This window comes from Hyperolius riggenbachi, chromosome 12, assembly GCF_040937935.1.
Source record: "Hyperolius riggenbachi isolate aHypRig1 chromosome 12, aHypRig1.pri, whole genome shotgun sequence".
In the NCBI taxonomy this organism is placed as follows: Eukaryota; Metazoa; Chordata; class Amphibia; order Anura; family Hyperoliidae; genus Hyperolius; species Hyperolius riggenbachi.
The window spans coordinates 219,533,253-219,545,166 of NC_090657.1; positions in this window are offsets into that span (position 1 = coordinate 219,533,253).

Here is an 11,914-nt window from a genome sequence, read left to right on the forward strand (position 1 = left end):
TCTGACATCGGAGAGGGGCATATTTTCTGCCCACGCACTGCAGACAGAAATACATTTGATTCTAGCGCCTCCACCTGCCCATCCTCCCCCTGAACCCAACGCCAAGTGTATATGTCCCACCCCTGTGCCTGCGGTGAGGGTTAAAGGTTTACCTATCACGCCGGCACAAATCATCGCCGGTGTCCAGCAGCATTATTAATTCAGTGCATATAGGACACCAGAATTAGTGAGGATTTGTCCAGTGTGACAGACCACAGGCACGGGTGGAAGACACATACACTTACTTGGGTGGAGACCAGCCAGAGGTCTGTTGGTCGTCGGAGAATGGAATGCTATTGCCGCCGTTGGAGCCCTTGAGTCCAAGTTTTTCCAGAATGCCTGATCAATCCTTATGACTGATTTTTGACACAATTCTCTGAATCCTATCGATCAATTGGAAGGTCATGTTGCAAAATCGATATTTGCCAGTTTTGGTCATTGCGATTGAATAGGCCGGATATCGATGCCTAAAATCGAACAATGTATGGGCACCCTTAGAACATGATTGGTCTTAATCCATGTACATTTCCCTTCACTTCCTGTGACATCACTAAACACAGGAAGTACTTCCTGTGACATCAGTAAGCACAGGAAGTAAGGTTCTTGTCTCCAGCAGGGGCACAGAGATCAGTAAATAGCAGACCAAGAAAATGACCGTCTCTCTTCGCTTCCCCCACATTCTATCCAAAATAAAAAGCATGTGCCTTCTGTCTCCGTTTACACGTCCAGCTGTATTCATTTCCTCTCCAGATGCTGCTGCTGTGTGATACATAGTTTATTGTATTTAATGTCTGTTTTGTAAGAGAGTTATTGTTTAGTGAACCAATGACCTGATTTACTAACGTACTTCGTGGTGGAGAACACTTGAAAACAAAGTGGTGTGGCAGCAGTGATCTGGTGTATTAATTACTCCCTGGGTCATAGTGGAACATAGTGAGGTTGATTTACTTGCTGGAGCATGGTGTGGAATATGCAGTATTTGATCCATCAATCCTTTTTTCTTTGTTTTAAGCTTTATCTGTTTGGTGCAAATGGTAGCAACTCTTACTTCGGGTCATAACAGAATACAGTCATGCATGTTTGTAATGACTGCGATATTTCCAGGGGTAAATATTTCAGTGCAAAGTGCACAGGGTAATTTTGTGTGTGACCTGTAAGGCCTGAGCATCTATCCGATGGCTGAGCTTGTCTTTGGGGGCGGGCATCTATGCTGGGCTATGACAAGAGAAAGGGGTGGTCCCAGGACAAGTTGAGGAGAAGCTTCCTGCTAATTGGTTTCTTTAAGAGATTCCACAGGCCTTCACAACAGTATGCTGGTATCGATATGAGCAAGGGTGTCACTGCAGAATGTAACATACAATTCTAAGGGATTTATAAGACATCAGGCATTAAAGAGTACATCCGGTAAAAAAGACAGAGACTGTCGTAAAATGATGGGGGGGTGGAGTCTCAGGCTTAAATTCTCCGCCTCCCTCCTGAGCAGCGCACTCTCGTCCTTGGTTCCAAAGTCTGACAACTCTTCAGAAGCCTCTCTCTGCATTGCCGCTGCCAGCCCCCAGCTCAGCTGCCACCACTTTGGCTGCAGCTGCCAAGCTAGGGGGCGGGCCATGGCAATGCAGATGGGCATGACCAGGGCCTCGGTGCAGAATTTAAAAAACTTGCCACGGCTGCAACATCACAGGGGGTGGAGCGATCACCTGCCTGGAGGGATTATGTCAGAACAGGTAAGTACTGTATTTAAAGAGACACTGAAGCGAAAAAAAATTATGATATAATGAATTGGTTGTGTACTATGAATAATTACTAGAAGATTAGCTGCAAAGAAAATATTCTCATACTCTTATTTTCAGGTATATAGTGTTTTTTCTAACATTGCATCATTCTCTAATATGTGCAGATTACACAACACTCAGCATTCAAAATGATTCTTTCAGAGCAGTCTGTGAACTAATGACCTCTCCTCTGGCAGAGTAAAAGACATTTGTTTACTTACAGTTGAGATAATAAAAGTCAGATAACAGCCCTCTCCACGACTTTGAAAGTCGTAGAGCTTAATGGCTTTTTTGCATAGAGATAACTGGAGTTTCTTAACTCTTCCTGTACTGGAAACAATTAGACTGATGTATCTCATCTTAATGTTTTATTTCTTAGCTGTACTACACATACAAATCATAATATCATAAAAAAAAATTCGCTTCAGTGTCTCTTTAACCCTGACACCAAACCCACCCCAGTTCTCCATCACTGTGATAGGCACTGTATTTTTTCTACTGGAGGTACTCTTTAACATGCCAGTGGTTTGCATTCAGAGTTACTTGATTTTCATTGTCACTTTGATTATGAATAGCCACCCCATTGTATTCTGATATGACCCTAGTAATTGCTGTAAGTTTTTGCCATCTAACAGCAGAAATTCTTTAATATTGCCGGTCCATGTTTGTTGGATACCCTTTAAGCCTTGATGATCATATTGAAATTGAACATGTTAAATTACCGAAAATACTCTTAGTGTAACATAGAAGTATTCCTATTGGAGGTGGGCCTTTCAAATGTAAACCTCTGTTGTGTAGCTGTGGTGGCCAGCAGCTGTGCACCTATTCATACAGCGTTCAGAGCACTATTCATAGTGAAGGACTAGTGTTAGCAGGCCCCGCCTCCTAATGTAGACACATGGTTTCTCTACCACTGTATAGTGCAGGGGTGCTGGAAAATGCATTTTAGATTTTTTTCTCCTTTGTGAGTCACTTGCTCACACCTGATTGACCCTCCCAGCAGCTGCAACCAGGTAGGAGAGGAGGAGAGCTGCAGTAGAGTTTGTCCCATGAAACCGATATTCTGACCAACACTTTGCTTTTAAATTCATATTCAATTATTTTTCTCATTGCTGTTAGTATACATTAGCACCAGGCCTGGATTTAAACCCAACCCAACGATAAACAATAAACAATAAATTACTACTAGTAAAGTTTACTAGTAAAGTGACTCAGATGTGCTCGAAGATGCAGTACAGCTGGTTTCCTGCCCCAGATTTAGTTGCTAGGTTGGTCAATCAGGAGTGGCCATGTGACTGCAAAAGTATCAAGCCCAATAGAGGCGAGACTGTATTTCCCAGCATTACAATAGAACATGTGGCTGAAGGTGGTGGCAAGGGGCGGAGCATGGCAATAGTTTGTGCATGTGTTTACTTTAGCAGTACAGGTCTCCACCCACTTCATGTATATTAGATTTTATGCACAAGAGAGGGGGTGGAGCTTTTTGTCAGTCACTAAACTGCTGTAGACATGTACTTTACAGAGAGACCCCACAAGATGTAACGTTACATTTTGTGGCCTCTGAAGCAGAGATTGAAACTGCTGTCAGGCTGGAGCCTGTTAACCCTTACACTTCTGGTTATGTGCTGACAGTAGTGTGAATAAAGGTGCTGATTTGGTGGGTTGGTGTCCCTCCTCTCTCTTGTCATTGGATAGTTGTTAGCAGGAACATGTCATGCTCACAACCGCACAGCCACTTCCTCTTCTCTGCCTACACGTCCATATGGATAGGTGTACAGCCAGAGCAGGAATCTTCCATCTGGATGGAGAACCATCTGTATGGACAACTATAAAACACATTTTTACAGTTGAAATTTAATAGTAAAAGTACTACTTATAAATGACTCTAAACAGAATTCAACTTCAATTGTAGGTTTACTGGGCCCTAAGGACTTTTTTGTTTGGTTTTTTTTTGGAGGTTAAAGGACACTTGAAGTGAGAGGGATATGGAGGCCGCCATATTTATTTCCTTTGAAACAATACCAGTTACCTGGTTGTCCTGCTGACCCTTCATGCATCAGTAGAATCTGAATCACAACCCTGCAACAAGCATGTTGCAAATTCAGTCAAACATCTGGTCTGCATGCATGTTCGGGGTCTATTAGAGGCAAAGGATCCACAAGGCAGCCAGGGAAGGTGCATTATTTAAAGTGTACCTGAACTCAGAACTTCCTCTCTGCTCTAAAAGATACGCACCGGCATAATAACCTTAAAAGAAAAACATTTATTAGTTACAGCTTACATACTCCTGTGTGTCTACTTCCTGCTTTCATGGAAGCAGACAAAGGGTTAACATCCAGTGTTTACACATTAGCTGTGTCGCTGAGGACTGCCGAATTTCTGTGCTGACACAGCTGAGAGATCACATTACCATGTGATTACTTGATAATGAGGGGGAATTGGACAGGCTCTTCTTTCTAAAAACACACCAAGTGCATTTCTTTCTGGTTTCCTTGTGTCCTGTGCAAGAGTTCAGGTCCACTTCAAAAGGAAATAAGCATGGCAGCTTCCATATCCTTCTCACTTCAGGTGTCCTTTAAGGTGGGAAATAAGAATTAAATGTACGTATCTGCTCATAGTCCATTAGAGACCTGCTGCATTTCACACTGTTATGCTGCCTGTTGGACTGGCAGTCCTGCCTGTTGGGTGTGCTGCAGGCTGCGTCAGCTCGCCTTCTTGAAAGGGTATAACCCTTATTATATAACAAAGCAAACAGTGGGGCTCGGTAAGCCATCGCAACCAATCAGAATTCCTGTCTAGTATTCAGCCTGCTCTCATTGGTTGCTGCAGGTTCACACGCCTTCCTTGCTGTTTGTGCTTTGTATTACGCCTCCATGTGTTCAGTTACTGATACAGGTTGTATCACAAAGTGTATTCTTGTTGTTATTGCTAAATTATTGTAGCATCAGCACCTTGTAGATATTATGAGTTGTATATGATGTTTTATTTATTTCTGTATATTTTAAAGTACTCAGTTCAGCACAGGGGTGGTACAAAAAATGGATCTCTTTTAAGGGCTGATCTATTAAAAACTGTAGCAAAATACGATGGACCTGTTGCCTATAATATCTATATAAACAAAGGCCTCGCTTCTGGTTATGACATTTCCCTGGTTAGCTTGTTCTTATTTGTGTCGAAGCTCCTTAATTAGTTGATGTCCGATTGAATTTGAAAGTTTCTGTTCATTATCTTCTCACCAGTCACTTCCTGGAGAATGGACCTCCGCTGATGTAGCTTGCAATGACTCACAGATTTTTGTCTGGGCCCCACCCCCTTACCCTTACTGTCTAAGCAGCATGATGATATAAAGTATCTTGTACACCTACAAGGACTGTCGCCCTACTCAATTCCCTGGGCGTCAGTTTGGGCCAGAGCCTGAACAGACACGTCGCTGACCTACAGGCTAGGCTACGATGCGTTCTGTTGCTATGGAGGGGGAGGAGGACCCTCGGCACGGAACACAATGGGGCTGGCAGGGCGAGTAGAAGTACAACTGCAATGGAGACTGGCCATAGACTGTAATACAAAGCTGCATGCAGCGAGATAGAATAACGCGATCAGGTACAACGCAGTACCGTGAACAGGCCTATAGAATTGTAGTGGGCAGTAAGTTGACGTGCAGAATTATTTTGCAATGCAGATGAGCACTGTGAACTAGCCCTTAGGCTCTGTGGGTGGGGCTACTGCAGCTGCTTCCTGGATTGCGTCATTACAAGGGGGTTGGGCACAGACTGAATTTTGCAAGGTTATTGCAGCCTATAGCAGCAATAGTCTGTGGGGCAGGAAATGGCCTGTGTTTGGGCTCCTGACCATTTACTTTAAAAAAAAGTGATTTATTTGACATGAGCTGATCAAGGCACTACTACATAGACTACAAACTCTGCAACTGAGTGTTGCACCGAAAAATACCTTTGTGGCTGAAGTGGGACTTTAATGTGATGGGCGGCTTCCCTGACTTTACTCTCAGCTCTGTTTACATCCCCTCGAGTTCCTGGAACTGGTCAGTCCAAAGGTGGCCACACATAATACAATTTTGTATATTTCTCTTATGTTTCTTTTTAATTCGCAAATTACAATCGATTTTTCTGATTGACTGTAACCTTTTGAAAAATCTTACCAATGTATTACACCGGTGTGTTCAATTTTCCACCAATTAGGGAAAAAAAAAAGATTAAAAACTCAGAAAAAAATTGCTTGGGTCTTTAAGGCCATATTTGTTGCGTTGTGGTGCATCCCATTGCTAAAATGGGACGCAACGTAAATCCAGCCTAAATCTAGACGTTTGGATCTGACATATCCGCCATGCCTGATCTACTTATATTTAAAAAAAAAAAAAGTAGAAAATGTGATCAGATTTCTGAGTCAAATAAAAAACAAAAATCAACTTTCAAACCTTCAGAACAACTGATCGTTTTTATAAAAGAAATGGAAGATTGAATATTTTTTATTGTATCCTTTGTGGTCACCTACCAGGGATTTCATTTTTTGTTTTTTTTGTGGGTAATATGTGGGTCTATTTTTCTTCCAATTTTCTCAAATCGGCCTCACTGGATTACTTCTAGACCTACCTGATATGCTGGAAAACTGGGATTCTTCTTATTGTATATTATGTATGTTTGATATAAGGTCTATCTATTTTATATTGTATATTGCCAATAAATATCTTTTAAAAAGCTGTGTTTTGGTCAGATCACTTCTACGTATCCTACTTTGCAGGATTTGGATTGTGTCCTAAAACAGCCAGGGTTGTTTTTACTTGAATGCCACGTAGACCATGGTGTAAGGGAACTGCTGCTTGGAGTGGGAATAGAAGAGGGGGCTGCGTGGAAAAAAAGACAACTACAACTAAGGGGATGGACTGAAAAAAGGGGGCTGCATAGGGAAGTGGCCTAGGGCATCAAAAAGTATAAATTTGGCATTGAAGCATCTTTTCAGGACCACTGTTTTCAGTAAAACCAGAAACGGATTGTAATATCTGTCTGGAGACTGCTGGGCTTTTATGTATCTGAAGTCAAGGCACCGGTATGCCCCTTATATGCTTGTGGAGCTGAGTAGAGTGTGATGATGTCAACACAGGGGGGGTACTGTTAACCTCTGTGATGCTAAAAGTAACACCACTTCTGCCCTTTTCATTTTAACCCAGCTCAGTATTAATGTACTCCTTTTTAACCACTTGAGGACCTAGGGCTTTCTACCCCTTAAGGACCGGCCACTTTTTTTCCATTCAGACCACTGCAGCTTTCACGGTTTATTGCTCGCTCATACAACCTACCACCTAAATGAATTTTGGCTCCTTTTCTTGTCACTAATAAAGCTTTCTTTTAGTGCTATTTGATTGCTCCTGCGATTTTTACTTTTTATTATATTCAGCAAAAAAGACATGAATTTTGGCAAAAAAATGATTTTTTTAACTTTCTGTGCTGACAGTTTTCAAATAAAGTAAAATTTCTGTATACATGCAGCGCGAAAAATGTGGACAAACATGTTTTTGATACAAAAAAACCCATTCAGTGTATATTTATTGGTTTGGGTAAAAGTTATAGCGTTTACAAACTATGGTGCAAAAAGTGAATTTTCCCATTTTCAAGCATCTCTGACTTTTCTGACCCTCTGTCATGTTTCATGAGGGGCTAGAATTCCAGGATAGTATAAATACCCCCCAAATGACCCCATTTTGGAAAGAAGACATCCCAAAGTATTCACTGAGAGGCATAGTGAGTTCATAGAAGATATTATTTTTTGTCACAAGTAAGCGGAAAATGACACTTTGTGAAAAAAAAAAAAAAAAAAAAAAGTTTCCATTTCTTCTAACTTGCGACAAAAAAAAATGAAATCTGCCACGGACTCACCATGCTCCTCTCTGAATACCTTGAAGTGTCTACTTTCCAAAATGGGGTCATTTGTGGGGTGTGTTTACTGTCCTGACATTTTGGGGGGTGCTAAATTGTAAGCACCCCTGTAAAGCCTGAAGGTGCTCATTGGACTTTGGACCCCTTAGCGCAGTTAGGGTGCAAAAAAGTGCCACACATGTGGTATTGCCGTACTCAGGAGAAGTAGTATAATGTGTTTTGGGGTGTATTTTTACACATACCCATGCTGGGTGGGAGAAATATCTCTGTAAATGACAATTTGTTAATTTTTTTTACACACAATTGTCCATTTACAGAGATCTTTCTCCCACTCAGCATGGGTATGTGTAAAAATACACCACAAAACACATTATACTACTTCTCCTGAGTACGGCGATACCACATGTGTGGCACTTTTTTGCACCCTAACTGCGCTAAAGGGCCCAAAGTCCAATGAGTACCTTTAGAATTTCACAGGTCATTTTGAGAAATTTCGTTTCAAGACTACTCCTCACGGTTTAGGGCCCCTAAAATGCCAGGGCAGTATAGGAACCCCACAAATGACCCCATTTTAGAAAGAAGACACCCCAAGGTATTCCGTTAGGAGTATAGTGAGTTCATAGAAGATTTTATTTTTTTGTCAAAAGTTAGCGGAAATTGATTTTAATTGTGTTTTTTCACAAAGTGTCATTTTCCACTAACTTTTGACAAAAAATAAAATCTTCTATGAACTCACCATACTCCTAACGGAATACCTTGGGGTGTCTTCTTTCTAAAATGGGGTCATTTGTGGGGTTCCTATACTGCCCTGGCATTTTAGGGGCCCTAAACCGTGAGGAGTAGTCTTGGAACGAAATTTCTCAAAATGACCTGTGAAATTCTAAAGGTACTCATTGGACTTTGGGCCCTTTAGCGCAGTTAGGGTGCAAAAAAGTGCCACACATGTGGTATCGCCGTACTCGGGAGAAGTAGTATAATGTGTTTTGGGGTGTATTTTTACACATACCCATGCTGGGTGGGAGAAATACCTCTGTAAATGGACAATTGTGTGTAAAAAAATCAAAAGATTGTCATTTACAGAGGTATTTCTCCCACCCAGCATGGGTATGTGTAAAAATACACCCCAAAACACATTATACTACTTCTCCCGAGTACGGCGATACCACATGTGTGGCACTTTTTTGCACCCTAACTGCACTAAGGGGCCCAAAGTGCAATGAGTACCTTTAGGATTTCACAGGTCATTTTTGTTTCAAGACTACTCCTCACGGTTTAGGGCCCCTAAAATGCCAGGGCAGTATAGGAACCCCACTAATGACCCCATTTTAGAAAGAAGACACCCCAAGGTATTCCGTTAGGAGTATGGTGAGTTCATAGAAGTTTTTATTTTTTTGTCACAAGTTAGCGGAAATTGATTTTAATAGTTTTTTTTCACAAAGTGTCATTTTCCGCTAACTTGTGACAAAAAATAAAATCTTCTATGAACTCACCATACTCCGTACGGAATACCTTTGGGTGTCTTCTTTCTAGAATGGGGTCATTTGTGGGGTTCCTATACTGCCCTGGCATTTTAGGGGCCCTAAACCGTGAGGAGTAGTCTTGAAACCAAATGTCGCAAAATGACCTGTGAAATCCTAAAGGTACTCATTGGACTTTGGGCCCCTTAGCGTACTTAGGGTGTAAAAAAGTGTCACACATGTGGTACCGCCGTACTCAGGAGAAGTAGTATAATGCGTTTTGGGGTGTATTTTTACACATACCCATGCTAAGTGGGAGAAATATCTCTGTAAATGACAATTGTTTGATTTTTTTACACACAATTGTCCATTTACATAGAAATTTCTCCCATCCAGCATGGGTATGTGTAAAAATACACCCCAAAACACATTATACTACTTTTCCTGAGTACAGCGGTACCACATGTGTGACAATTTTTTGCAGCCTAGGTGCGCTAAGGGGCCCAACGTCCTATTCACAGGTCATTTTGAAGCATTTGTTTTCTAGACTACTCCTCGCGGTTTAGGGCCCCTAAAATGCCAGGGCAGTATAGGAACCCCACAAGTGACCCCATTTTAGAAAGAAGACACCCCAAGGTATTCCGTTAGGTGTATGGCGAGTTCATAGAAGATTTTATTTTTTGTCACAAGTTAGTGAAAAATGACACTTTGTGAAAAAAAACCAATAAAAATTAATTTCCGCTAACTTTTGACAAAAATAAAATCTTCTATGAACTCGTCATACACCTAACAGAATACCTTGGGGTGTCTTTTTTTCTAAAATAGGGTCACTTGTGGGGTTCCTATACCGCCCTGGCATTTTACAGGCCCAAAACCGTGAGTAGTCTGGAAACCAAATGTCTCAAAATGACTGTTCAGGGGTATAAGCATCTGCAAATTTTGATGACAGGTGGTCTATGAGGGGGCGAATTTTGTGGAACCGGTCATAAGCAGGGTGGCCTTTTAGATGACAGGTTGTATTGGGCCTGATCTGATGGATAGGAGTGCTAGGGGGGTGACAGGAGGTGATTGATGGGTGTCTCAGGGGGTGGTTAGAGGGGAAAATAGATGCAATCAATGCACTGGGGAGGTGATCGGAAGGGGGTCTGAGGGGGATCTGAGGGATTGGCCGAGTGATCAGGAGCCCACACGGGGCAAATTGGGGCCTGATCTGATGGGTAGGTGTGCTAGGGGGTGACAGGAGGTGATTGATGGGTGTCTCAAGGTGTGATTAGAGGGGGGAATAGATGCAAGCAATGCACTGGCGAGGTGATCAGGGCTGGGGTCTGAGGGCATTCTGAGGGTGTGGGCGGGTGATTGAGTGCCCTAGGGGCAGATAGGGGTCTAATCTGATAGGTAGCAGTGACAGGGGGTGATTGATGGGTAATTAGTGGGTGTTTAGGGTAGAGAATAGATGGAAACACTGCGCTTGGGTGGTGATCTGATGTCGGATCTGCGGGCGATCTATTGGTGTGGGTGGGTGATCAGTTTGCCCGCAAGGGGCAGGTTAGGGGCTGATTGATGGGTGGCAGTGACAGCGGGTGATTGATGGGTGGAAGTGACAGGGGGTGATTGATGGGTGGCAGTGACAGGGGGTGATTGATGGGTGATTGATAGGTGATTGACAGGTAATCAGTGGGTTATTACAGGGGAGAACAGATGTAAATATTGCACTGGCGAATTGATAAGGGGGGGTCTGAGGGCAATCTGAGCGTGTAGGCGGGCGATTGGGTGCCCGCAAGGGGCAGATTAGGGTCTGATCTGATGGGTAACAGTGACAGGTGGTGATAGGGGGTGATTGATGGGTAATTAGTGGGTGTTTAGAGGAGAGAATAGATGTAAACGCTGCGCTTGGGTGGTGATCTGATGTCGGATCTGCGGGCGATCTATTGGTGTGGGTGGGTGATCAGATTGCCCGCAAGGGGCAGGTTAGGGGCTGATTGTTGGGTGGCAGTGACGGGGTGATTGATGGGTGATAGGTGATTGGCAGGTGATTGACAGGTGGTCAGTGGGTTATTACAGGGAAGGACAGATGTAATTAATGCACTGGCGAATTGATAAGGGGGGGGTCTGAGGGCAATCTGAGCGTGTGGGCGGGTGATTGGGTGCCCGCAAGGGGCAGATTAGGGTCTGATCTGATAGGTAACAGTGACAGGTGGTGATAGGGGGTGATTGATGGGTGATTGATGGGTAATTAGTGGGTGTTTAGAGAAGATAACAGATGTAAACAATACATTTGGGAGGTAATCTGACGGCGGGTTTGCGGGCGATCTAATGGTGTGGGTGGGTGATCAGATTGCCCGCAAGGGGCAGGTTAGGGGCTGATTGATGGGGGCAGTGACAGGGGGTGATTGATGGGTGATAGGTGATTGGCAGGTGATTGACAGGTGATCAGTGGGTTATTACAGGGAAGAACAGATGTAATTAATGCACTGGTGAATTGATAAGGGGGGGTCAGAGGGCAATCTGAGCGTGTGGGCGGGTGATTGGGTGCCCGCAAGGGGCAGATTAGGGTCTGATCTGATAGGTAAAAGTGACAGGTGGTGATAGGGGGTGATTGATGGGTGATTGATGGGTAATTAGTGTGTGTTTAGAGGAGAGAATAGATGTAAACAATGGATTTGGGAGGTGATCTGATGTCGGATCTGCGGGCGATCTATTGGTGTGGGGGGGTGATCAGATTGCCCGCAAGGGGCAGGTTAGGGGCTGGCTGATGGGT